General features: G+C 34.7%; 3 long non-coding RNA genes across 4 annotated transcripts; 1 reads left to right on the top strand and 2 right to left on the bottom strand.

Moving 5' to 3' along the window:
- Window positions 1–197: 197 nt before the first annotated feature.
- LOC145464352 (uncharacterized) lies at window positions 198–7,489 on the bottom strand. 2 transcript variants are annotated; one of them, XR_014041420.1, is made up of 3 exons: window positions 6,484–7,489; window positions 3,098–3,178; window positions 198–2,778 (listed from the first exon to the last, which is right to left on the bottom strand). It is a non-coding gene; the product is annotated as an uncharacterized LOC145464352 (long non-coding RNA). The 2 variants fall into 2 exon arrangements; XR_014041421.1 differs by lacking the exon at window positions 6,484–7,489 and adding an exon at window positions 5,634–6,471.
- Window positions 6,974–20,425, top strand: LOC145464351 (uncharacterized). Its single transcript, XR_014041419.1, has 3 exons — window positions 6,974–7,057; window positions 7,479–7,535; window positions 12,624–20,425. It is a non-coding gene; the product is annotated as an uncharacterized LOC145464351 (long non-coding RNA).
- Window positions 20,426–22,117: 1,692 nt separating this feature from the next.
- Window positions 22,118–25,976, bottom strand: LOC145464350 (uncharacterized). The gene is made up of 3 exons (XR_014041418.1): window positions 23,427–25,976; window positions 22,882–23,004; window positions 22,118–22,622 (listed from the first exon to the last, which is right to left on the bottom strand). It is a non-coding gene; the product is annotated as an uncharacterized LOC145464350 (long non-coding RNA).
- Between the last annotated feature and the right edge of the window lie 306 nt (window positions 25,977–26,282).

Raw genomic sequence — 26,282 nt, 5'->3', positions numbered from 1 at the left:
TACCACAGCAGATACCGTAAGCACTTCTAGAAACGATTTCAAGAGTTAATTCTCAATTGGTAATCTTTGATGAAACTTTTAAGTGATTCTAAATTTAGCGTTAATAAATTTTATATTAGTGCGCTATAATAAACTGTGGCGGCTAAAAATAGCAACTCACTCTGCTGTGTGTGAAAGTTTGGTTAAAGTACATTCTTTTTGAAAATCCCACAGCTTAGTAAAGACTATCAAATTGCTCTATTGGCCGGATTGTTGCAAGAGCTTTCATGTATCTTCTGAAAAGTTTAACTCTCTAAAAATACTCGGATACATTAAATTGACTTCTTGATCAAACTAGATATTTTTACGTAAATTATCTGAATGGGAGGATTAATTTTTATTTGGACCATTTTAGCACGAAACTATGAATGAGTTTCATGATACGAAAACATGTCGGTATGGTGGTATTATCACTTTTTACGCATATCACATGACTTTGAGTCTGCATAATGACAGTCGTGCAGATCGATCAACATTTGAGAAAGAAAATTTTTAAGAAGATGATAGATCAAAATCTTGGCATACTGTATGAAATCTTGGACTGCCAGCTAAAGAAAAGTAACCTTGGAGATGAATTGAAAGAATCTGTGATTGCACTTGAAAGAAGGCACACAAAACAAATGAAAAGAATTCATTCGTATCCTGGAAATTTGTGACTGATCAGTTTCATTGACTGAAATACAGTACTTAAATTCAAATTTAAGTTTCAGCATTCAAGAGTGTAAACGTATCAGGTGAAAACATTCAATAATATGCTTAAGTCAATTTAAAGGCATTTCTGTTTTGAGTTGTGATCACTGGTCTTTTAATCAGCCTTTCTGCAAAACTCTGTTAATATACTTTGTGATAACATAAGAAAATGAAACTTGTTTGTCAGTAAAAAGCTGCCAGGAGTAATCTGATAGTGTACACCATACAAAAACCCAAAAAGCTTGGAAATTACTTGTATAATTTAATTTCATGGTTCAGTTAATTATTATCTAATTTAACCATGGCTTAATTAGGAGTTTTAATAAATTGATTAATTAATCAATTGACTAATTAATTAGTTTTGGGTGACCTGCCTGGAAAGCTGGGCACCCTAGCTGGAATGATTGGGAGCTTGAAGGGCTCCCTGGAAATTTTCTTAGAGCACAGCCTTGCCTTACATACATTATATACATACATACACTGAATATGTTGGACATCAGAATTGCCCTCGAGAATGCCCAACAGTATTGGAGCTTCACTAAGGAAAGAAAGTGGACTGGACTAATTCTTGTTCATTTATTCAATCAACAGAACTGTTTCATGGTAGTGTTTCCCACTCATCAGGATCTGGATGACAACGTTAATTAGTTGGCTTACATAGAGTTCCCTTGAAGTCACACAGTCATGCAATCACAATACTAGGTGTTTTTCAGTAAGAATTTGTTTGTGTTTAGTTGCATACATGTACAGCTGTCAAACTGAGCTCAGCAAACATGTATGGCAGTTAAAGAAAGCCATAATGGACTACATTGATCAAATGGAAAATCCTGGACAGGGCACAGTCATATTCCAAGAAAACTAAAAGATGCAAATTGTGCACTCTAGAAAAGTTCTACATCATATGCAAACAACAACTAGCCACTATTAACAAAATATCAGAACTTGCAAACACTTGTAGACATGCAAACAAAATAATTCTTACTGAAAAACATCTAGTACTGTGAATGCACATGCGACTCCAGGGGAAATCTAGCCATGAAGTACCAGGAAGCCCCCTGGAATGGAAAATCCTGGGGGCTGGGGCGTCAAACTAGGAAAAACCCTCTGAAGGGGGGGGGATATGGATATTTTCTAGAACCACACATTAATGACATAATTAAATTCAAAACATATTCAAAATTTATTCAAAATGTATCCAAAACTATTTTGTAAGAGTCTGCTTAAAACTATCACTTGCTTTAGTGTTCTTAATTTTCTCGGCCAGAACATTCCATTCCCTTAGACTCCACAAGTGAAATGCCCTCTGTATTTTCATTGCTAATAAATGGCTTATAAATGGAGAGGCCTATAATTGGAGGGGGGGGGGGGGAATGAAATGTTTCAAAATGACAAGATAAAACGTATCTGAGAAACAAATTAAAGCTAACATACCATCATATTTGGAGCTATTACCCTATTGTTACCCTATAATTTTTGATTAAAAATGAGTATTGCTAAATGTTTACAATAAAGTAAATTTGAAAGCTGTTTTAATTGATTAAGGTTATGTTATATGGATATTACTAAGGATTATTTTATTTATTCCTAAAATAAAAGTGAATCAACGAGGAAGTGCTAAAAAAATAATATAATTTAATCATATGAAGGTTTCTCAGTCTGCATAAATTTGGCATTGAGGGTAAAACCTAAGTTAGCTAGTAAATTTGTACCAAGATCATTATAAACCAGAAGCAAGCAGAAGTAGGTACTTCCCACTATGTATCAGCTATATATATCTAAGCAATAGAGTACTTTTTCTGTGTTTATATAACCTCAATGATCTAAACACTTGGAGCAGGGCTGTCATTTAGTTGTAATTTACCTGTAGCCTTGATCTTCACAATTGTAGAAAACTTGTTACTTTACGAGTGGATTGTATCAGTTACAGGCCAGTTCATCCGCAACATCATGGGTCCATCAAATATACTCTGTTATAACAGGTGTTACAAGTTTCAGCCATTATTGACAGCCCTGTGGAGGGCTGGGAGAATGTCAGCCAATTATGCAAACCTGAGACATAAGGCACTTTCTTATTCTGTTGCCACTGTTGTTGTCAACAATAAAATTACTAAAATTAATATAGAACATGATATCAATTAATACAACTGAAAAATGATTTAACTAGAAGTATTGAAGATAAACAGTGCTACTAATTATAATCTTACATCAGTAAACAAGTCCCCTTAAATATTAAATAAATTAACTTACGCTTTCATTAGGTGTCACAGAATCTGTAGTTGCAATATTCGGGTGCCTTTACGGTTCTTTGTCAGGAAATTTTTAGTCTTTCTTATAGAAACAATTATAAACCCATTGACTCCCATGTTACCTGTAACCAGCTGTGACAAGCGTTGGCCTTCAATGTTCCACTTCTGATATCATCAAACTTGGCATCATCAGTAATCAAGTTCTAAAGGGAAAAGATATTTCCAATGATACCCAGATTAGAGTGATCAGTGATAATAGTGCCTGAAATATGCGTGAAAATACTCAGAAATCTTGCAGCAAAATTTCCTGTACTAGGCCACTTAGCTACTCCACACACTGTAAACAGTCTACAGTCTACATTAAGCTTAAGTGTGTGATTTCTTTATTTATTTCCCATGGTTTTACATGGCATTATAATTTCTTGTCTAAATTAATTTAAATTAGAATACTCACATACTGATGATTTATTTATTTGCCAGTGAGATGGAATGTCCTTGTTTTATAACAATTCTACAGCACAAATTTTCTTACATCGCAAACCTTCAGATCCTGTCCAAGGGGTGATTTAAAGTAAAAAAGTTCCTTTTCTCCCACTTGAATCATCATTTAAAATACATTGAACACCAAGGAAACCAATGGAGTAAGGAGTCTCCAAGGAGTAGGGGACTCAAGTGTAAAAATCATGGAAATTTTAGTAGGTGGGAGAAGTACCATGAAGCCCCCTGAAACAGAAAATCTTGGGAGGTGCGAGGGTTATGAATATTTCCTGGAACCATACAATAAAGAAACTAGTAAGACAATCTCAGATAGTGCAGAGTGTAATGTAAAGCTCTGATGGAATACTCATAACACAGTTCCTATATAACCCCTACCATTCACTCCTGGTTTGTATTGACCTTGCTAATCAACTAGGGATTTTGATAAGACATAATCTTAGCAGTGTGTATGTTTGGTATGTGTATTTTCACTCCTGGTTTGTATTGACCTTACTAGTCAGCTAGAGATGAGACATAATCTTAGCAGTGTGTATGTTTGATGTGTGTATTTTCATTCACAGTCCAAGAATAACTTACAGTGAATTACCGTTTGACATCATGATGACAGTTCTTGAATTTTACTATAGTGTTTTACGCTGAGTTTTGCTCATTTCAAATTAAATAATACATTTAAGTAGCAAACGTGACAATTTTACTCTTCACGCAAACTTTTGTAACTTGATCCTTTTGTATTCCTCGCAAAGTTATGTAACCTGATACTCTTGTTTTCTTGAACACACACAGAAGATGTGCTTGTATTCATTTCACAGTTGGAGATAAATGGAAAGTTGAATGTTGGATGAAGAAATGGAAAGTTGAATGTTGGATGAAGAAATGGAAAAGGAATTATATGCTTTATTTAACATGCAAATTTTCTTTTGACCAATAAACAAGAACTAATCTTTAGAATTATCAAATTGTCACGGAACAGCACGTTCTGTTGCCACCTTTGGCGTTAACAATAAAACCACTTAAATTTAAAATACACGTTGATATCGATTAATACAACTGAGAAGTATTTCAACAAGAGGCATTGAAAGTAAACAGCGCTACTTGATCGACATCAGTGAACAAGTCTCCTCAGAGACTGAAAAAATTTATGCTTTCAGTAGGCGCCACAAAGTCTGCAGTAATATTTGAGCAGTTTCCTGGGTTTCTTTGTACAATTTGACAAGTTTCAATGCTACTTACTTGGAAAAGTTTCAGTTGTGGGTATGAACATATTGGTCTGTTTGATAGAAACAAAGGATAAAATAAACGCACTAATGTAGTTTGGAAACATCGCATGACATTTTTTGAACTAAGGTAGACGTAATTCCAAAAGACACATAGTCACAGTAGCATTCTTGTATCGATGCTAGAACACATGCATATGACTTGTTTGGGTTCTACCACAAGGAAAAGCGCTCAACGTTAGTGTGTGATCCTGTATGAAATGTATTTTCCACTTGATATGTAGTTGACATTAACGCTTATTAATCTGTGCATGCGTTTAGAACAAATATTGGTTTTGTTCTAAAGAGAAAAGTACCACAAGGAGAGCAAGAGGTTTTCTGAAACAAATATAAAGCTTTTTGAAGCGACCAAAGAAGTAGTGTAGGTACATATACCACTTATTTTACGTAGTGTTCACAAGTACCTTCCCCGCCCTAGCCCCCTTCCTGCAAGCCTAATTAATTAATTGAAATTAATTAATTAAATAAACATTAAAGTTCACACCTTATTTCCATAGTGCCATATTGCCATAGTACTTTAGCGGACATCAACCCCCAAACCATCCCAATAGTGCACTCTGCACTAAAAACAATGTGTTTTCTATTGCTTTAATTTTCCTTTAGGTAGGCAAAGTCTGCATGTGAGCCAAGTGGCCCATCAGGCCGGAGCTTATCCCGGTTTCTGTAGCATGAAGTGACTAGGAGTATTTCTACTCCCCCCTGGATGGGATGCTAGTCCATCGCAGGGTTACCCCCAGCATTAAGTTCGCCGGTACCCATTTATACACCTGGATGGAGAGAGGCACTGTGAGAGTAAAGTGTCTTGCCCAAGAACACAACACAATGTCCCCAGCCAGGGCTCGAGCCCGGACCGCTCGATCCGGAGACGAGTGCACTAACCACTAACCTATTTGGTCCAGATCGATTTGAGGAAGGCCAGTGTATCCAGCCTAAATATATATAATAACAGAAAAATACATGCGTGTTAAATAAAGCAAATTGTTCCTCTTTCATTTCTTCATCTGATATTCAACTTTCCATTTATCTCCAGCTGCGAAACAAACACAAGCACATCTTCCATGTGTTTTCAAGAAAACAAGAGTATCAACTTACATAACTTTGCAAGGAATACAAAAGGATCAAGTTACAAAAGTTTGCATGAAGAGTAAAATTGTCACGTTTGCTACTTAAATGTATTATTTACTTTGAAATAGCAAAAATCAACGTAAAACAGTACAGTAAAATTCAAGACCTGTCTTGTCAAACGGTAATTGACTGTAAGTTATTTTTGGGCTGTGAATGAAAATACACACATCGAACATACACACTGCTAAGATTATGTATCATCAAAATGCCTAGCTGACTAGCAAGGTCAATAACAAACCAGGAGTGAATGGTAGGGGTTATAAAGGAACTGTGTTATGAGAACTCCGTCGGAACTTTACATTACACTCTGCACTATCTGAGATTGTCTCACTAGTTAAAAATCGCTATGAGTTCTTTCAAGTTTGTCTTCATTCATGTCATATAATGTCTATACAACTACAATAAAACATGCTGTATGTAAACGGAGTTACTGTAATTCAAACAAAACGACTACTACCTCGTGAAATACCGAGCTACTCATTTGCACATTGTTTCTTTTGTTTCTACATAAGCTCACTTCGAAGACTAAAATAAACTTAAGTTTAAGTGGCCCGGTATTGTAAATCGCTCCCAGATCACCATTAAACTTAAGGCAATAGTAAGTAGTTTACCTTAGCAGTTTTATGCGGACAGTAGTATAATATCATAGCTTCCATAGATGTGGACGATCGTTGCCGTAATTCCTGCAGAATTAAGTAGACAGGAACAAACCACCATACATACTCTTACACACTTCTTTCAAAATTGACGTGCTTCGGATGTTTTTCCACCAAAACGCCAATTCGAAATAGACCAACGAAGCTCATTGGCTAAGCTAATCGTGACGTTAATCGTTGAATACAACCGAGATGCGCATTGGTGGACTTCGGATCCCAAAAAAAGGTGAGGAATTGAGGTAGGACTACCGAATCGGACCGTTCTCCTCCCGAGACGGGACGACAATGACCCTACCCTTACCCTGTCCTCACATGACAAAACAAATAAGTAATCAAAATGTGTTAGTCATCTGTCATTCAATATTGTTCATGGCCACTAAGATCTGAAGAAGGGAAAATGTATCAGTCATCTGTCATTTCAAATTGTTCTTAACCACTAAGATCTCAAGGGGAAGCATGTCAAAAACTTATCAAATACTCAAATAAAACTCCTCCCAAAAGCGCCAAGCTGTGGTCTAACTTCGTTCCAGCAACGTTCAGAAGGTCAAAATGGGTAAGTACTTCCTATTAAATTTCGTACAGCGCTCAAACATTAAGTCGCCGAAATTATGTCGTACAAAATCATTTAAATCAGTGATTTGTACATATTTGCGTGCTTTTACGACTTAAATTATGATTTTTCGTATCGAAATTAGCAAAAACGTCATAAGAAATCTGCGAGCAGAAACTTGCCAATTAATTGTCTTGTGAATCAAATGTTTATTTTCTGTAAAAATATGGAACCTACACGAGTCTTTCTTTAAGTAACTCTTACTGTTACTTCTACTTTCATAGAAATTGTGATTTTTTTGAATATTTTTATTTTGCGTTTTATATTTAAGAAATTGCGTATTCATTATTCTCCCGTCAAACAGGAAGTTGAATAGCTGATTTTGTTATCACGTTTTCAGATCCCCGACTATACGTCTCAATAAAGAATGAACCAGACCATACTGAAAGGTTATATCGTAAGTATTTGTTTTTCTACTGCTAGAATTTATTTCAAACTCTTTATTAAAACGAATTGCGTTGTTTATGCGAAACAAATAATATTAAACCGAATTGCGTTATTTATGCGAAACAAATAAGTTAAAAATTCTTTCCGCCCTTTTTTTTTCTCAGAGGAAAATGGGGTCGACCATAATGATGAAAGTAGCCGTAAGTACAGTTTTGTTTTGTATTCTAGCACATTGGAGGAGATACTTTAGTCAAATTAGACTTACTGTCGTCGGAAGAAAACACAAGCCGCTGCTGATAAAAAATTGTTTTCCGCATATTTTCCACAAGCCAACCATTTTAAGCTTACTATTGAAATTCATTTCTGTGATAACATATCTTTAGTTCTTTTTATTTCATAGTTTTACTGCGTTCTTCAATTTGAGATAAAGTATTCATTTTAGTTATTTACCCGCCTTGAAATAAACATGTCTCGCCCAAGTCCTCTTCCACGAAACCTTAGTCGATTGCAAACAATGAGTAGATTAATGTTCAGGGAAGAGAATTTTCTTTAGATGGTACTTACGTCTATATTAATACATGATTTATGAATAAAAATCACTTTTGTCATCTTGTGTGTATTTTTTTTGTTTGTTTGTTTTTGTTTCTATGATGATTTTGGCTGCATATCAAATACTCTCTTGAGATACCTCCTTTTAAGGGAAACTCAGAATGTTTTCTGGCAAGTCTGACTGGGTCTCTCACTTTTGTTTACCTGCTAACATCAAACACATGATCATTTGTAAAAAAGAGAATTTCAGAATCAACTTACTTATTCCTTAGTAAGACCAGCTGTAAAGTTTAACCCTTTTTTTATAGGAACAATGTTTAAAGCCTGAGAAGCCCTGGGAAGATCAAAAGTAAACATCTATAAAAATTTAGTGTCCTTAAGTCCCTTAACATATTTTTATGGTGATTACATATCCAATGACATCTTAATTTTAGCCTCTTTTAAACACTCAGTTAAATGGAGTACAGTGGGAAAAAGAGAGAGTATAAAAGGGGGGAGAAGTGCCATGAGAGTAAACCAAAGAACAACCATAACAAAAAGTCATTTTAATATACCAGGATCTGGTGTACCCTTTGGTTAGTCAGTTTTGACAGGTTTTGTCAATACTTAAGTGTTTTTGATGCAGATGAGAAATACAATATCATGTGGCGGCAGTCACTATAAAATGGGGTCGATGGGCCGATAAAACTCCTATGGTTTGTCACGTGTACCATTTTCTTTTCGGTTTCTGAACCTTTCTTTGCTTTACCTTTCTTTGCTTCTTTTTATATTAATGGATGCTGATATTACTGGAATCAGTCTACGAAGCTACATTTCAACTTGTTTATGGCTTAAACAAGATATAAAGTGTTATTTAAGCCTATTATACAGTCAATTAACCGCTCAAATTTTATTTGTTAAACTTTATAAATGTCTCTTGGACTTGGTAATAAAGATGAGGTGATGACATGGGGAAGAAGAGTAATTAGAATCCTTATTGGAAAGAAGTTCATAGATGTTTTATTTTTTCGCCGACTTTGTGGTTGCTCTACTACTCCATTAGGCTCCATTACCAGCTGCTGTTCACAAAGGAAGCTTGCACTTTTCCCTGAAGCCATAGCTGAGCATGTGAAGATTCGATTCTTTTGTAGTCTTAGCCAATTAGATAACTGCCATTAGATTCTTGTCAAGTATAAATTATCTTGTGAGATTTTTGGTGAATGAATAGCCTGCAGAGCAGGCGAGACTTTTTCGAGTGAGCGCTCACATCGTAAAAAGTTTAGCTGCCATCTTGAATTTTTCATGCAGTGGAAAACTGGAGAGAGAAAGAAAGTTCTACCAAGGGAGTGAATGATAGGCAAGAGGAAGGTCAATGAAATGTAGAACTGATAAATGTTGCATACAAGAGAACTTTAGAGATGTATAAGATCAAAGATTTAAAAATTTACCACCAAAAGCACTATAAAAGTTGGTTTATGGATGAGATGTTCTTTAATCAGCCAACAGAGTCAAGAAAATTTTAACCACACCAGAACATCACATAACAAACAAAGTTAATAAAAAGAAACCTTAAAGTGTTACTGAAACGAAATTTTCATATGTAAGATTTTTGCTTAGTAATAAAATTTCAACTTTACTTGGAAACACTGCAGACTTTTTTTTTGCATATGGTAAGCGAAAACTGCTTTTTCAGCCGTTCGAAGTTGGCTGGTCAAGCCCAGAATTGGCGGTCATCTTGGCACGGCCAAAACAGCCTAGTAACCTTACTAGTTGTATTACTCTCATGCCGAGCTGAAAATTTAGAGTGATTATGGGAGAAGAGAATACTCTTCGAAGCCCCCCCAAAAGCATCTTAAGGACATTTCAAAGCTATAAAGCAGACAATAAGAGTAGCCTTAGACATGAAGAGGTGGAGAGTCTATTCTGGAGCTTTTCAGTTTATTTAATTGGATATTTCCAGGATATTTTATGTAAGCAAGCAAACGAGTGCGAGTTCTTAAATCGCAAAATGATCGGGACACTTGGTCAAATGGCCAGCACTCAATTAAACAATATCTACACTCATAAAGTAAAAAAGACATGAAAACAAGAGAAACCGGCTTTTGAAAATACGCGGAGTGCTGCTGCATGAATCGTAGCAACAACGCTTCAAGTTTTCGAGTCGCTTCGCTTCGAGGAAACCAGACTCTCTGTGAGCTTCACCATGGACGAGATTGTACTATGTGCAGTGACCTTTAGTCCAGTTGTATCTGCTACATCCTACAAGTTATCACAACAGCAACAATTTAAGAAACCCTCTTCTTTTATACGGAAGGAGCGAATTTAAAACTATGAAGGGATAAACTAAGCTGCCATGCCCCTACAGGTGTGTTTTCAGGAAACGAGAGAAAGCATGACAATGTTGCCGGCCAAAGGTCATATATGCAAATTAGTTCAAATTCTGTTAAATAAACCTTCAAAAGGAGTGTAAACTAGTGATGTGTTAATGAATTGTTTTGAACTTGGATACTATTAAATGAAGATCATAGACATAAGTATGCGCTAAAGAACTCAAAGTAATCCACTGGCTGTGAAATATTGCAATTGGGGAATACGTGTAAAAGAGAAGCAAAATTCCTGCTTCATTTACGTGTGCGGCAATAAAGCAAACCCTGCTGTGGATCACAATTTTCAAAGATACTCTTTGTCTACCACAACAACTCTCACTTATAAGTATCATAAAAAGATGCTCTCTCTGTGCAAAGAAGTACTCGACTCAAAGCTTGTGGGCCGTTAATAACTTCATGATTGTGCGGATGGCTGATGCACTTACTGCTTAATGCAGTAAAGTTGCCGAGGATATACTCAAACCTTGTTAATAGACCTTAGATAAACATGAGAATCCAAATTTCAGAACCAGGCTGAAACCAGATGGTGATATATCGTGTTTAGGCTTCAGGACATGATATAAAAGTTGCCACACTTGTCGTTGAAGTCTCCAATCAAGTACTCAAGATGTTCGAAAAGTATACTGAGCTGTTCAAATCCGTAGCATTCATTTTGGTGAATCTACACTCTTTGGCGCCCTCCAACATTCATGATATGTATTTCCTGTCAAGGCTGGACAGAAATTACAAGGTAGAAAACTAGTAGGTATTGACAATATGAAGAATAAACTTGAATAAATCTAGTGAAAACAAGAGAGAATCTATAGCACTTCCTGCGTGGATACAACCTGTCACGTCACAAGGTCCTTAAACTCGGTTCCAGAGACTGGACACAGTTTTGCTCTAAATAGTCGATTTTGGGAGCTAAAAAAAGCACTTTCCGTTAGGATTTGACAGAAATGAAGTTCACCATTATTTTAAGCATGTTTGAAACTATAGATTGGGCTAATAAAAGAGAGTACAAAAATTTCGTTTCAGTAGCACTTCAACATCAAACTCAAGATACAAAACACTCAGTTAAATAGATGTGTTAAAAAGGTGACACTAGTCTCTGGTGAAGCTAGACAGAATTGAAATTTTAAGTTGAAGTTTTAAGTTATGTATAATTAAAACAGCATATCAAATTATTCTACATGTATAAATGCAGTCTTAGTGGAAAAGTAAAGTTGTCACGCAATATGTTTTTCAAAACAGTTGTTTACCAAATGTCGCTTAAATTTCATTTTTTAGTGAAGGAATATATCAACAAAGACACACGCTTTGTTTCTGACACAGGCAAAGCATACGTCTTTTACAAACTACAGTGTAGTTTGTAAATGATAAAAATTCATTTTATTCCTTAATTTCATTGTTTGTCACAGATTTCATGCGTAAAACACGCATTGTTTAGTCATTCTATAATAACCAAAAGAAATCTTGGCTACCGCTCCATGGCTCCAGCACTCCTTGCTGTCCATAGTTACATGTGTGTCAAGACAAATGGCTTCCCGCCATTTCTTCTTGGGGAGGAATACAGATTGCACTCAAAAAAGTGGCAGAAATCAAGCCTAGAGCTCTATGCTACATGTACCTTAATGATGAAAAAAAAAATTGGTAGAAAAAGAACAACATCTGTGGACAGACTACTAAAAAATACATAGCCTCAAGATCAAAAACAACTCACAAATAAAATTCCATGGAAATTATTTATTAACAGTAAATATCATCTGTTATAACAGATTAAATAATTATTAAAAATTATTATTGTTTGTGTATCTTCAAAACATCAAGAATAATTTTCTACTTAAATCTCTTAATGGGGATACACACAAAAGTGCTTGAAATAAATAGGACATTCAAAAAAATAGTGTAGTTCAAGAATAATATTGACAAATATTAAGACTACAACTTTGTGGTCCAGTTGCCTAAGTGTTTGTTAAAGAGTATATTTACTTCAATCAATGAATCAAAGAACTTGTATTGACTTTAACTACAGTAGAACATCCATTCAAAAGATTTTGGATGATAATAAAATAACCCCTGAGTACACAAGTTCCCTACCTGAGAATTAAATTCAAGACACATATACTGGTACTTCAGTAAAATGCCTCAAAGATAAAAAGGAGAATACTGGTTTCTACAAACTTTATATTTCATTCTTACAGAGTCAGACAACAGTGAGCAAGTACATGTACCAAGAATCGTCAATTTCTGTAAGCAGTCCTTTGTAACGTAACTTATAACAAGGAGCCTAAAACTGTGACCTTAACTGTGACATTAATAAACTGAAATTTTTTTTTGCATGGACCATCTAATCAATAGCTAAACATAGTAGTACATAGCTTGCAACAAGAACCTTCAGGAACTGAACTTTCCTACACTAATAACCATGTTTTTGCTTGAAAGACATGTAACACAGTGACACCTTTGAAAAGCAATGATACAAACTACATGATTAAGCAGTTAGCAATTTTAATACAACTATAATTTTACAATTTCTGCTGTAGTAGTACAATGTAACTTTTATAATGATATATCCCCTTACATAGTTGTATTATTACTGCATTAGATTAATAAGCACTTAATGACTGGCCCCAAGAGAAACATTGATGGTCGAGGGAAAACAAAACTCACTGTTTCCTGAGGGGCCAATCATTAAGTGTTTTGTTATACCTCCCGACCCAAAAATAGAAAAAAACTGTGAAAAATGGTTTGCTTGATGCCTACAGTGGCTGTGCTTGCAGTACGAATGACGGTCCGAGCTATCCTGCTACCAAAACGACACGATAACAGTCTTTTTCTTCGCAGCTAACAAAAAATAAAGACAATAATTAAGCTGCTTAGCCTTAGATTCTATAATGCTTCACTCGAGAATTCTGGGTTTGATTTGATTTGATGAGAAACAGCATATTTTGTTGTAAATGACACAACCATTTTCCTACCTGGTGACAGCGATCAAAGAGCGAATTGGTGAACATGAGCCACCCATTTTTGGTGCAAATTAAAAGCTTGAAGATATAAAATGTTCAAATTTTCTCTACTGTTAATCTGATATGTTTTTGCAATTATAAATTCCTTTTCTTGAATAATGAATGCCTTCTCTAATGAGAAACGTTGTCCTACTTCAATGGCTTTTTGACATCAGGCCAACTGGCACACAAATTTGCTGCCATTTCAAGGTGCATGACCTGATCACGTGCGAGTGAAAAGTTCAAGTTGTTGTTTTCTTAGGGAATTAGAGAGTTTTGTTCGCCCTACGGAGTTAGTGAGTTTTGACTCATGGCACGTGACACGTTGTCCTCCAATGGAAAACGTATTTGAGTTGGGAGATATAACAAAAATAATTATAACATTACAACAACTAACTCTTTGAGACTTCAGGAAAATGTTAATTTAAAAACAATAAACGTGTAAATAATACATTTTTCACAAGAAAATGTTTAGTAATTATTGTGAAGAAGAGCTCCCAAAATCAACTGCCGGTCAACTCTCAGCCAACAGTTGACCTGTCTTTTCAGGACCTGTTCTTCACATTTACCCGATCTTATATTGTTTTTAACATCCAGCACTAATATCTTGCTTTCATAGACTCACTGTTGGATTCAAACAGAGCTGTTCCACATCAAGAGAGTAAGCATTGCTGTTATAATTGTCTTCAATATTTCTATATAACATGCTATTCCAGAAACTTTGCACCACTCAACGAAAATGTCAAAAAGTAGGCTAATATAAATGAATTTTCAGAAATAAATGAAATCAATAGCCATACAAGGTGAACTGATAATGCCTCTAAATCTCATTTCAAGAATTCAATTAAATATTGTTTGGAACTATTGTACACTGTAGCATATTTTACAAGTAATTATCCATTAGATTTTTCACTATTCTAATACCAAACACTCAGACTATCTTCTTCTTTTACAGATTTACAGCCCAGTCGTTCAAATCATAGTTCTGTCCTACAAATTCCATGTATGTGATTCGAATAACTATTTATTCTCTAAGTAAATAGCTCTAGATGACCACTGACCAACTGTTGGTTTTCAAATGAATTGTAGGTTCATGTCAAGTTAACATCAGGGTGGGTTGTTTGGAAGCCAATTAATGCTAACCCAGAATTAAAACTTAACTGAAGTGTAAATTTATCTTGTATACAAAGATTTTTCTAATCACTTCTTATATTTTGTGTATTTTGAGATTATTCAAACTCAAAACAGAAGGCCAAAGACTATAAACAGAAAATCTCACTGCAAAGATACTAAATTCAAATCAAAATTCCTGCTTAGCTTGGGTTAGCTTAATCAGACTTTAAATAACCCAGCCCAAAAGCTTTACTTTTAGCCTTCGTTAAATCTATATATTAAACTTTTTTCTTTATAGATCACAATCATTCTAGACGACATGCCAGATGTAAGTACTTTATAATTATTACGAAAAAATGTCCAGGGTTAACAGAAATTATAGTTCTCCTTGGTTGATGTACATTACATAACAGATGACTTTTAACACAGTTGAACTTCCCATAAGCGACCACCCAAAATGTCAAGCCTAGGTAATCGCTTAAGATAGCTGACACCATCTTAGGTGAAAATTATGCATTATTAGCATATGATAGCTACAGATTTACCCCATGTTTTAAATGTTTTATTCTTGAACTTTTCCTAGATCACAGACAACAACCCTATAACTTTAATTCATCTAGTCATCAACGCCAACACCGTAAGTACACTTATTTTCATAAAGTTTAACAAAAACGCTTATTACTGGCTTTTTATCTTAATTTTATAACTTTCAGCATAATAATTTTAACTACAGCTGTTACAAGGCCCCAAAATAACGAATGTGTTCAAACCTATTTTTTTTAGACCGCCTTCATGCTGCAAATGCTTTATCACACTGTAAGTACAAGTGTCATTTCTAATACTTCATTGGTATAACTACTAACATTTTTACTGTTATTCTAACAAATAAACAACAAAATTTCAGTAAATTTAATGTTTTGCATTAAGACCCTCAACACTTGCATAGTAAGTACAAAATAAATCTTAACACATTGATATATTGTTTATTCTTTGCATACAAATAATGACAGGACTTGTCTTTTAGGAAATCTCACCATGAACATTACCAATTACTGGAAATACCAATATACATGGCTGCAAAATCATTTACTGAGTGTAAGAGGAGCAATACACATGATGGATCCATGCCCTCGGATCACAACAACACAGGTAACATGCCCCTACAGTTGATTAAAACACAATTTCAGATTACTTGTGATTTTGAAGCAGTCAGAACAAAAAAATATATATATAAATTTGATTGACTGAAAACTAAAAACATTTTAATTTTTTAGATTCCACCATCAGATGCTAAAACACTTGCACAAGTCACCAATAAGTGCAAAAAAGTAGGTACATCAGTCGTTAATAAATGATTCATAATAGTCATAAAATTTTCAGCTGTTGCAACTTTTAGCACAAATGTGATACTGATTTTGCTGTACCAGAAGTTCCACTTTTCTTGCATTGAGATCATTGCTCAAGTACAATAAATGCTTTGAAAATTTACTTGTTTCATGTTATTTAAACATGATATGAAGGAAGAGGAGGCACTTTTATAATAATAAGATGTAATTGCAGTTTGTCCAACCAAAAATGGGATATGTCCAACGTAAAATACACTGTAGGTTTGACCAGACAATTTGACCAGCACCAGCCGGGAAATTATTTGTAGCCCTGCAATATTTAATTTTAAAACAAAAATAAAGCCTTATGTAAGTTCAACATAAACTTTTTGTAGTATAAGTTCTGAAAATATATTCTTATCCTAGTATTCTGCTATTTAAAATATTATTTCCATTTCCCAGTGACTTCCTTTTTACTATGAACTCAACAATAGGGCATTCAGTACTACCATAAAACATAGTGCATTTGACAATATTTTGCTCTTTTTCAGTAGCTATAAATAAATAAATGCAGAATCTTGTATCCATTATATAGGTGACCAAACAAATTTACCGCGATCTTAAAGAACAAATGTTACACTGGCAACAGGTAAATCCATCAATTCATTTCATTTTTCTTCACTAACTATACTTTAAACACTACCTTTTACTACGCTTTTATGAGATGTTGTTATTGGCTATGACTTAATCCACCTTTCAATTCATTAACAGTCTTTTTACAACTACATCTATAAAAAATTCTCATTTATCAAGTCCCAATAACTACCACCTCAATATTCTACTCCTACATTTTGTACCTACACATAATTACTGACTATTTACTTATTTATATGTTTTGCACATTCATGTACAATAGTAAAATTCAAGGAATCCATACGCGATGTAATGTAACAAATTACAAAACAGCCGCTAATTTTTCTTTACCACAGTCTTATTCTTTTTGGCTTAGCAATTACAATTTTTATCACGTTTCCATTAATAAATATACGCAAGCTTCTAATTACTTCTATATGAAGTATTCCAGTCCTAAAAATTATGATTGTAACTGAAATAGGATTTTCCTTTCATCAATATTGCACCACCAAACACTTCCAAACAAACACTAATGCAATTATTATTCGTTTTTATATACCAGATTGCTGACAGTGCTGAAACAGATGAGGTAAATTAAAGAGTCCAACGATTACTATTCATGCAAACCATAACTTTTATAAGTACAGTTGAACCCTGTTAATTAGAACTCACTTACATGTATTTCAAATCCCCCATTATTTTGCATTCAAAACAATTTCCCTTGGATCAACCCTTCAAGCCAACCCTTTGTCATTTCCCCTAAGAGTTTAAAATAAAGGAGTTTAACTTATTATATAATTTCCAGAGGTGAATATAACACTTGGACAAAATGATTGGTCAAAAACCTTGGCTTATATGATACTATATTCACCGCACTGGGCAGTGAATATAACATTTTTGAACCTGATTACTAAGCTTGCCACCTTTACAATCTCAGGAAATACACATGGTCATCTCAGTAAGTAAACATGAACAAAATTTTAATTTTCACTGTATTCGAGAGACATCATTCCAAGTCCAAGATATTTGAAAGAATGAATCTTTTCAAGAACTCACATTCAAGATATTTAAAAATTGTAAGCACAATGGCTACTTTGATCGCCAGCAGGTAAGATCGATTGACCAAAATTTATTTTTCTTCAAACTAAAGCTACTCATTTTTAACCAATAATGACAACAGTGAATGAAATCAACAATGATTAAAACAAAGATATCAGATGAATTTATTTTGCGTAGTGTTTTGCTCGTTTGGTTTACTGCTGAACTTGATGAGTAAATTGATTCACAATCGATGGACATGTAAGCTTAGTATTAAAACTACTGTATACAACTTCATATGTGTACATGCAAACAAACAACTGGGTCTGTGTTTTTATGTGGTAGTCTATCATTCTGTAATCTTTGATGTTCACCTCTGAAAATTATCCCAAAAAAGTTATTCAACTTCAACAAATAATATTGTTAAAGATGATTTCCAGTCCATACTGCAGGGTCTCAGCTCCCCACAACCTCATTCTCAAAATCTCTCATCTTACCACCCCCTGAAGCCAACAAACAGAGACCCTGGTTGGGTCTGGTCACGTGTCTCTCAGAATCTGGGAGATGACAATTAAATTATTGAAGGGATGAACGACCTAGGAGGAATTTTGTCTATACTTAGCGTACAGGAGTGCAAGATGTGTTGTCACCAAAGTAAACCTGGAACGATGTGATATTCTGCAGCAATGTCCAGCAGTAATATTCTACAAACGCTGGGAAAACTTATCCATCATCTGATAGTACAAATTCAAGTTGCTGAAGTTTATGTAGCTCAGTGAAGGATGTTACATCAAAATTTGTAAAAATCTCCTCAAGAAGACAAATGGAGAATTGCACACAGCAGCCGAGGCTGTGTATGGAAGATCTTTAACTCATCTTTGGCTCAGAATGAAGTGCAAGTCTTACGAATGGCAATTAAATAATTTTAGAGTTTTAAGGCCTTTTAATTCACCACAGAAAGCCAAAGTCACTTCAACTTTCAGGATTCTGTTTTTCTTTGTGACTACCTTGTAAAAATATTGAGACCTCATTGTAAAAACTGTTGAGACTTTTTCAGCCTCTTCACAGACAGGAGCTGAAGAATTCAAACTGTTCCAAAAGTAGCATTATCGAAATTTGACTGCTAATAAATGTCGAAGGAAATTTTTCTCATCTAATTATTATCTGCAGTGGTAAGTTTTGTCAGTATCGAGACAACAACAAATTACCTTAAGTATACATGTGTGTTGTTATGTTTAATGAAATGTTATCCCTTTACAGTTCTGTGCGATTTTGGGCGTGATTTTATCAGGATGCTCATGTTTTGCGCTACTAATTTTGTAACAAGAAAAAATATCGATGTATGCTTTCAGAAAATGCTGTCTTGTTTGTCAAATTCACAGCAAAAAGTAAACATGATACGTCCACGATGAAATTCTGACCTTGTTTCTGAAAAGTGTTAGTGTCTGTCTTCCTTGAGGAAGACAAAGTTACTAGTTCGGCCAATTTCATTTTGCTTACTAGCCAAATTTAAAGTGGCTAGTGGAAATCAGAAACTTACTAGCCAAAACTAAATTTCCACTAGTCTGTGGCTAGTTGGCTACTGTTAGTGTCAAGCCCTTTATATAGTGAATTGTGACCCTGCAGGCCCAACTATTTGATTATAACTGTTTGCAAGCACAGTACATTGCACAAATATCATATTTATCTTCATCCAGCTTTCCTTCAAAGACTGCCATAGTTTTACTTTGAGAAAGCTATCTATTTTCCTAGAGACATTCTTATGTTTTTTGCGTCAATTTTGATCGAGTGCATTCAAAGGAGAAACATCAATTACTACGTAATGAAATTGCATCTGCTCAACATCCTCAGTTGAAATATAACTGACTTTCCATAAATCTGGTGGGTAAGACAGCAACACTGAACATCATGACCGTGTTAAATTGCCTTGAGACAGACTTCACTAACCTTTAGATAAATGTTGGAATAGATGTTATTCGAAATTTCAGCCAGAAGACTAAGTACTGTTAAACACCGCAGGTAACTGCAGTCGCAGCTCGATACTTTGAATTTGACAAAGCTCAACGTGACAAATTGTTGATTATAGAGGACTCTTCCCTGATGTTCTCAATTGTCAAAGTGACATGTGACCAGACCCAACTAGGATCTCTTCTTGCTCACTCCAGGGGGTGGTAAGATGAGAGACCCTGGAAATGAAGTTGACCTCCCTAATGTTTATAAACATAAAAATTCTCACTCAATGGAATACAAATCAATGTTATTCGTTACAAACCACATACCTTATCTTTTAGGCCTTTCAAATTCTTTTTTCAACTGCTTCATTGATTTTTACAGCTGCAAAATTATTTCATCGACTGATATCAGAAAGAACAAAACATAATGGCGGTTGGGGTGAAACTTTGAATTTATTTCATGTAAGTAGTAGCAAAATCTTCACATTTGTGACGTCATATATGAAACAAAACAAATCACATAAACAAACTCTAAAAAGTATGCAGAGTCAAACTGGAAATCATCTTTAAGTATAAATTTATATAAATACAACAAAAGTTCCCAACAATTCACTGCAATATAAAATCAAATTTTACCATGCATTTCTAGTTAACATATAAACACAATATTATCTTTGACTCAACAAAACTTGTTTCTATGTTAGGAATTTACTGGATAAAAATATACAAGACCTTAAATGAACATACAGGTAAATTATTTAATAGATCCTTAAAGATTTTTCTCTTTTTTTATACATTACAAATGACAAATCACCACAAAAATCTACAAAATAGTTGATATTTTAACTAGTATCAAAGTTTTTAGTTTGGCCTACTACGTTAACTACCAACATCTGCTGCAATTCAATTCCAATAAAAAAAAAAAAACATTTTTAAATAATAACAAAAAATTATACTGAATTTTCAGCTGACTGAATACCATAAATGCTAAAGAGGAAATGTTCATTTGTAATGATTTGTAATGAGTGTAAAACAAACAAAACATCTGAGTCTTTGACACACTTTAATTTCTGGCAATGAGAAATGAGCATTTCATCTTTATCGGGTAATATAATTTTTTGTCTTCAACATGACAGAGTAGGAAAAACCTCAGGTCCAATTGCCACTAAATATTGCTCTTAAGCAAATGAGAATGGAAGCTTGGTGATCTCTAGACAAGTAATATTATAGCCTTTGACAGCAGTCATGTGAGTGATAATTTCCAATCAAAAAATAATTACAAAATTTAAGACTGCAAGATAAGCAAAACAATAAGTTGAAAGCATGGGTTAATTTCAAATCCAAGCATACTTTGCCTGCGTTCGTCCTCTGATTCTCATACTGGCCACCAAATTGGATGTTATGTACAATAGAAATCTGACATTACTAAGAAACTAAGTTTGTAGTAGATTCCACAAGGTAATGAAAAATACAATCATTCTAGTTTCTTTTCACCAACGCATCCTAATGGACAACTGATATTATGCTGAAGCCAATTAAAAACTGAAATGTACTAGCCCACTGGACAACTGGATTTCAAACTTTTTTCCTGCCCTTCACTTGAAAAAAATTCCCATCTTCATCAAAAATCTCTAACCATTCAGCATAAGTTTAAACATAAATCATTCAATGTAAATGCACATGTACCAGTTATTATCCAACCACAACATTATCTCAGCTTCTTTTTCAATAATTGAAAATTTCACAGTAAAGTACAGATTTTGTAGAAATCAAGTACTTTTAATTTCCTCTCTTATTTCTTTTCTGTTCAAAGTCAGCTAAGCTTGTTTTCCCCAATGGTATACACTGTGTATTGTCATTATTTCTATGCAAGCATTCAAGATATTTAATATTGACCACAATAAATTGGACATTGAAATATCCTTATATACTGCTCACTGCATAGACAGATTGTTCAAGAATATTTAAACATTCTTGTTCTGTTCATACAGTGAGCATGGAAAGCAAATTTTTCTTTTCAAATTTTCATGATGGTAACTGAACCACAACTACAACAATTATTTTCAACCCCTAAATGGAAACATCATTTAGATAGTGGTTAGATAAATATTACTTTAATTACAACAAATGAAACTAAAAGACTACACCCTTTTTGAGAGAAATTTTTACCATATCACAACTCCCTTCAAATCTCACTGATCCAAGAATTGCAATGTCTTAATTGCTTTCCAACTTAAGATTTACTTTAAGATATCAATGTCTTTCAAGGAAATCACTGTACACAGCAATTAAATTTGAAACCCAAGTACTAATAGTCCATAAAATCTCTTTAAAATTTACTTACTGCAGAGCCAATATAAAAAAATAGCACACACCTATACAGCATTTAATCTATGTCTTTTTGTTTTCTTTTTTTTTTTCAGCTTCCAACAGTGATCATCACTACATGTTATTGCCATTGAAATCAAAGTTGTGTTAATTAACTTAAAGATAATATGTACAGATGTACATACAGTATAAAGTAAACCAAAACATACATACATACATACATACATACATACATACATACATACATACATACATACATACATACATACATATATATATATATATATATATATATATATATATATATATATATATATATATATAGCAAGTTTTTGATACTACAAAACATGTTTTTGTTGAAATAAGTAAATAATATATTCCCTGAGCACAATTAAAGATCACAATCCATTGGATGGATAAAGACTTCCCAACTTAAATTAAAATGTTGAGTTTTAAAAACATATCAAAAACCTAATGTGAATTTAATATAGGCTATTTCTTTTTCAAGTGACATGTATGAACAAAATCTTAGATAAAACATTATATTCCTAATCCCTCAGAAATGATCTAAGTGCTTATGTCCAAAAATTGCTAAATAAACGAAATGTTATGTTTATTTTCTATGATAAGCATTACTTCCCTCTGTAATCATCAAGTGAGTCTCATTTCCTTTGTATTCACCACCAACATGGAATTTACGAACACAGCAATGCATGCAAGACACAGTCACAGGTAGCTTCATTTGATAAAGTCCACTGAAACCAACTCATGATTCGATGTCAACACTTCACAAAATTCTTTTGAATCTAAAAAACCAAATCCATTTCAACAAACATTACATACATGTACTGTCATGTAATTGAACAGAACTATCGTCAATTGTAGTCATCATCATCATCATCATCATCATCATCAGTCCTTGTCATGCCATCAGAGGCATAAATATTCATCATATTGTCATAATTAGCAAACATGTAAATGAAGTGGTCATGGAGTGCCAGAATATTCTGCAGTTACTCCAACATTATATTTCCTCTTAACATTAATCAGTCTTGTAGTCCTTACCTTCTTCAAAGAGGTCAACATTGTCAGCACTGTCCCTCATAATTCTTTGATTATCATTGCATCAGCATGAGTTGTAGGTGTGCAAAGAGGAAGTCAAAATTTATGGTAGCTTTGAATCAGCTCCTATGAATTTTTTTAAACGAAATGATATCAAAAGTGGAATCTTAGTATAAGCTCAATATAATTACAACTCTAATAAATGAGATCCCCTAGCTCTATTGATACATCGGACGTTTGCATCGTCTTCACTAACTTCCAATGAACATGATCATGATCCTGCTGATAACGATAATATTTCATTCCTTAAAGTTAAAGCAACTACAATAAATGAAGTTTCGTTTTCCTCAGCAGAGCCGACTGTACTATATGATCAGTACATATCGTAACAAGATAAAAGCAAATTCTCGATAAACCTCTTTCTCAACTTCTTCTCATGCACAGCTGAGCTCGATGCACCTTAAATTGAAATAGGTCACACAGTCATATCAAAAGATGGCGAATAAAATCATTCGCCTTCAATCATTCATTCAATCATTTAAATTTACCTTTTCTACAAGTATTTAACAACCAATGCCATTTTCTATTTTCCGTTTCACATCCCAAAATCAGCCAAACCTCCCACTATATCGCTTCAACTTTAAAGTCATTCTTCACATTTGCATCGCGCATCCTTACTGCGCATAGTTTATGGCGTCATTATCGCGCGCTCGCGCACGCGCATATTGAAAACATGATGGATTTGCCTTGATATTGAGCTCTGTCAGTTGAAAAAATGGCTCTAGCTCACCAACGAGCACGGGCACCCCAATTTTTTTTCCAGTCATTGTAATCAACTAATCATAAGCTTTGCGTGAGAAAAGACTGATCTGATTTCTATCGCTGAAAATTGAATAAATAAGAAAAATAGCAGATACACTGTGGTCTTTTCTATTTTGCAGTTTGGTAACCACGTCAAGAAATTTAGTTCAAATTTTTAATCAAGGATTTAGCTTTGTCTGAATCAAACTTAAAATGTTTATTTGTGTCCAACACAATGTATTGACTATAATTTAATGCATGCTCTTATGAGTCTGGGCTCACAAAGATTTTACAATTACTGGGAATGCGTTCTTATAATAAGCATTAAATAATGCCAAAATGGGGCATTTTCAATGCCTCGCTGCTTCTTAATGAGCATGGGCACCCCCCTTTTTTATTTCAAAATTGAAGTTATCATATGACAAATATTCAGTGGGCAAAGTTTGAACAGAAATCTATTATTACTTTTATTTCAGAGTGTTTCGCGGGAAAAAAATTAAACACCCAGCGCGCGTCAAAAATTATATTTTTTTCACCAGAAAGTTAGCTCGGAACATATACATATTTATATTCGTTTGAATCGTCGATGAAATGACCTTTTCGGGATATTTTTTCCTTTGGGGTCAACAAAATCCTCCGATTACAAAATCACGCCGAACCCACACGTTGCAAAAAAAGTCTCTTCAAATCCCTGATTTTGAAGCGATATATCACTTTAGTGTTAATAGCTACCACACATCGGTAGAACGTAAATCTATTCCTTAACAATCCAGCTTTATCGTGTTAAAATTTCAGCGAAATCGAACAAAACCAGAATTAATTAGAATTTTTTTGCGACCTCACTTCTCAGACTTGACCTAACAAAGGGCGCTACGGTCGCCCATAGCAACCGAAAAACACGGACATAACAAAGCCGACGTTTCGGCCAAAAAAATCCAGAATTATCACCTGAGAGCTTAAACTTGAATGGGAACATCATTTTCGAACTTTTTTGAACTGATTTAGACGAAAGAATGGCCTCGGCAGGCTAGAAAAAAGACCAAGAGAAAAAACAGAACAGGACAGCATAACAAGCCGATAATATTTCACCGCGTGGCTTTCGGCACGAAAACGAAAATACAGCTTACTTCTGGATAAATTCAGCCTTAGAAGCCAGCAACTGGTCCCAAATTACTTTCTGTATCCTTACAAATGTCCTGACTTCCATCTCCGAAAGATTTTGCCCCAATTTTGAGCAAATAAACATTTCGCCGAGAGCGTCCGCCATTACGTTGGCTTGCATACTTAATTAGCTAACTTGCCAAAAATCTCCCGAGGGGGGGATATGACGAAAAGAGCTGAAAAATGGCCTGTTATTGGCTAATGATGAGATCATCCCACTGTCCAAATTTGGTGAGAATCGAAAGTAACGCCAATTTTCTGTCACGTTTTCAATCTATGGCCACTGGAGTGACCAAAATCGGCCAAGTGGTAGGCATTGAGTAGCCAGACGACGTCTTTGTGCGTAAATTATGTCACGTGACTTTACCAACTACCCAAAATGGAGAATAGAAAGGGCGTAGAGTGTAATTGTCCGGGTGGGGGTAGTTCTAAAAAAGAATTGTTGACGTTTCGACAACCTGAGCGAAAATCATCTTCAGAGTCAAATATATAGTAGTGTCAGTCCTGACTCGTCCCCAGTCGTCTTCATACAGGAGAGATACAGCGCGCGCTGCCGTGTGAAACTGAAACTGAAACTGAAAACTGAAACTGTGTGCTATATAAAGACGACTGAGGACGAGACAGGTGTCAGTCGATGCATTCTCGTCCCCAGCGGCCGCGCTCAATTTGGTCAACATCAAGAATTGCGATTCTTAATGTTGTGGTCCGTTGAACGTCATTGATCAATTTAGTCATGATAGTATTGGCTAACACTCATGTAAACTTTGTCATCCGTCTATTACTAGTCAAATTAAGTCAATCTGTTAGAAATCCGTTTGTCGGTTTCGTTTCCGTTCCAGACCAAAAACTGACAAACTTGACTAACAATAGACAGATCAAAACCGACCAATAACTGATGACAATCTTTCAGCTAAGCCAGCCTGACTAAACTGACCAATCACGTTCAACAGACCAGTTATAACAACATCGATTGACAAACACTGTTCACTTGACTCTGACTTCCGCTGAGGTTGTAGAAACGTCAGTCACCAACAACAATTCTTCTCAGAACTACCTCCATCCGGACGATTACACTATACGAACTACTAATATTCCTGAGTTCAAACCATTTACTATTAAAAACTCCTGACTAAGCTCCTTTTCTACCCCTGGACATGGGGTAAAAACCCATCTTAGTCAGTCCTAGTCGGTCTACATGCTGACATGAGAGAATCTGGACCTCAGTCGTAAAAACTAATTTACGTATGCCATTTTCCATTACGTGTCGCCGTCATCTTTGCGTTGATATCCGAACTCTCTCTTACAGCAGCCAAAAACACCAGCGCTGAATAAAATTTCAGAAAAAAGAGGAGTAGTACCTCCAGACATATAACCAACTTTCAAAAATTCTTTCCTGGAAATTCTCGTTCCATTTATTTTTCATCCTGGAATTTTCAGTTAAA

Source organism: Orbicella franksi, chromosome 12 (genome assembly GCF_964199315.1).
Source record: "Orbicella franksi chromosome 12, jaOrbFran1.1, whole genome shotgun sequence".
Classification (NCBI taxonomy): Eukaryota; Metazoa; Cnidaria; class Anthozoa; order Scleractinia; family Merulinidae; genus Orbicella; species Orbicella franksi.
This window is presented reverse-complemented; position numbering and strand designations above follow the sequence as displayed.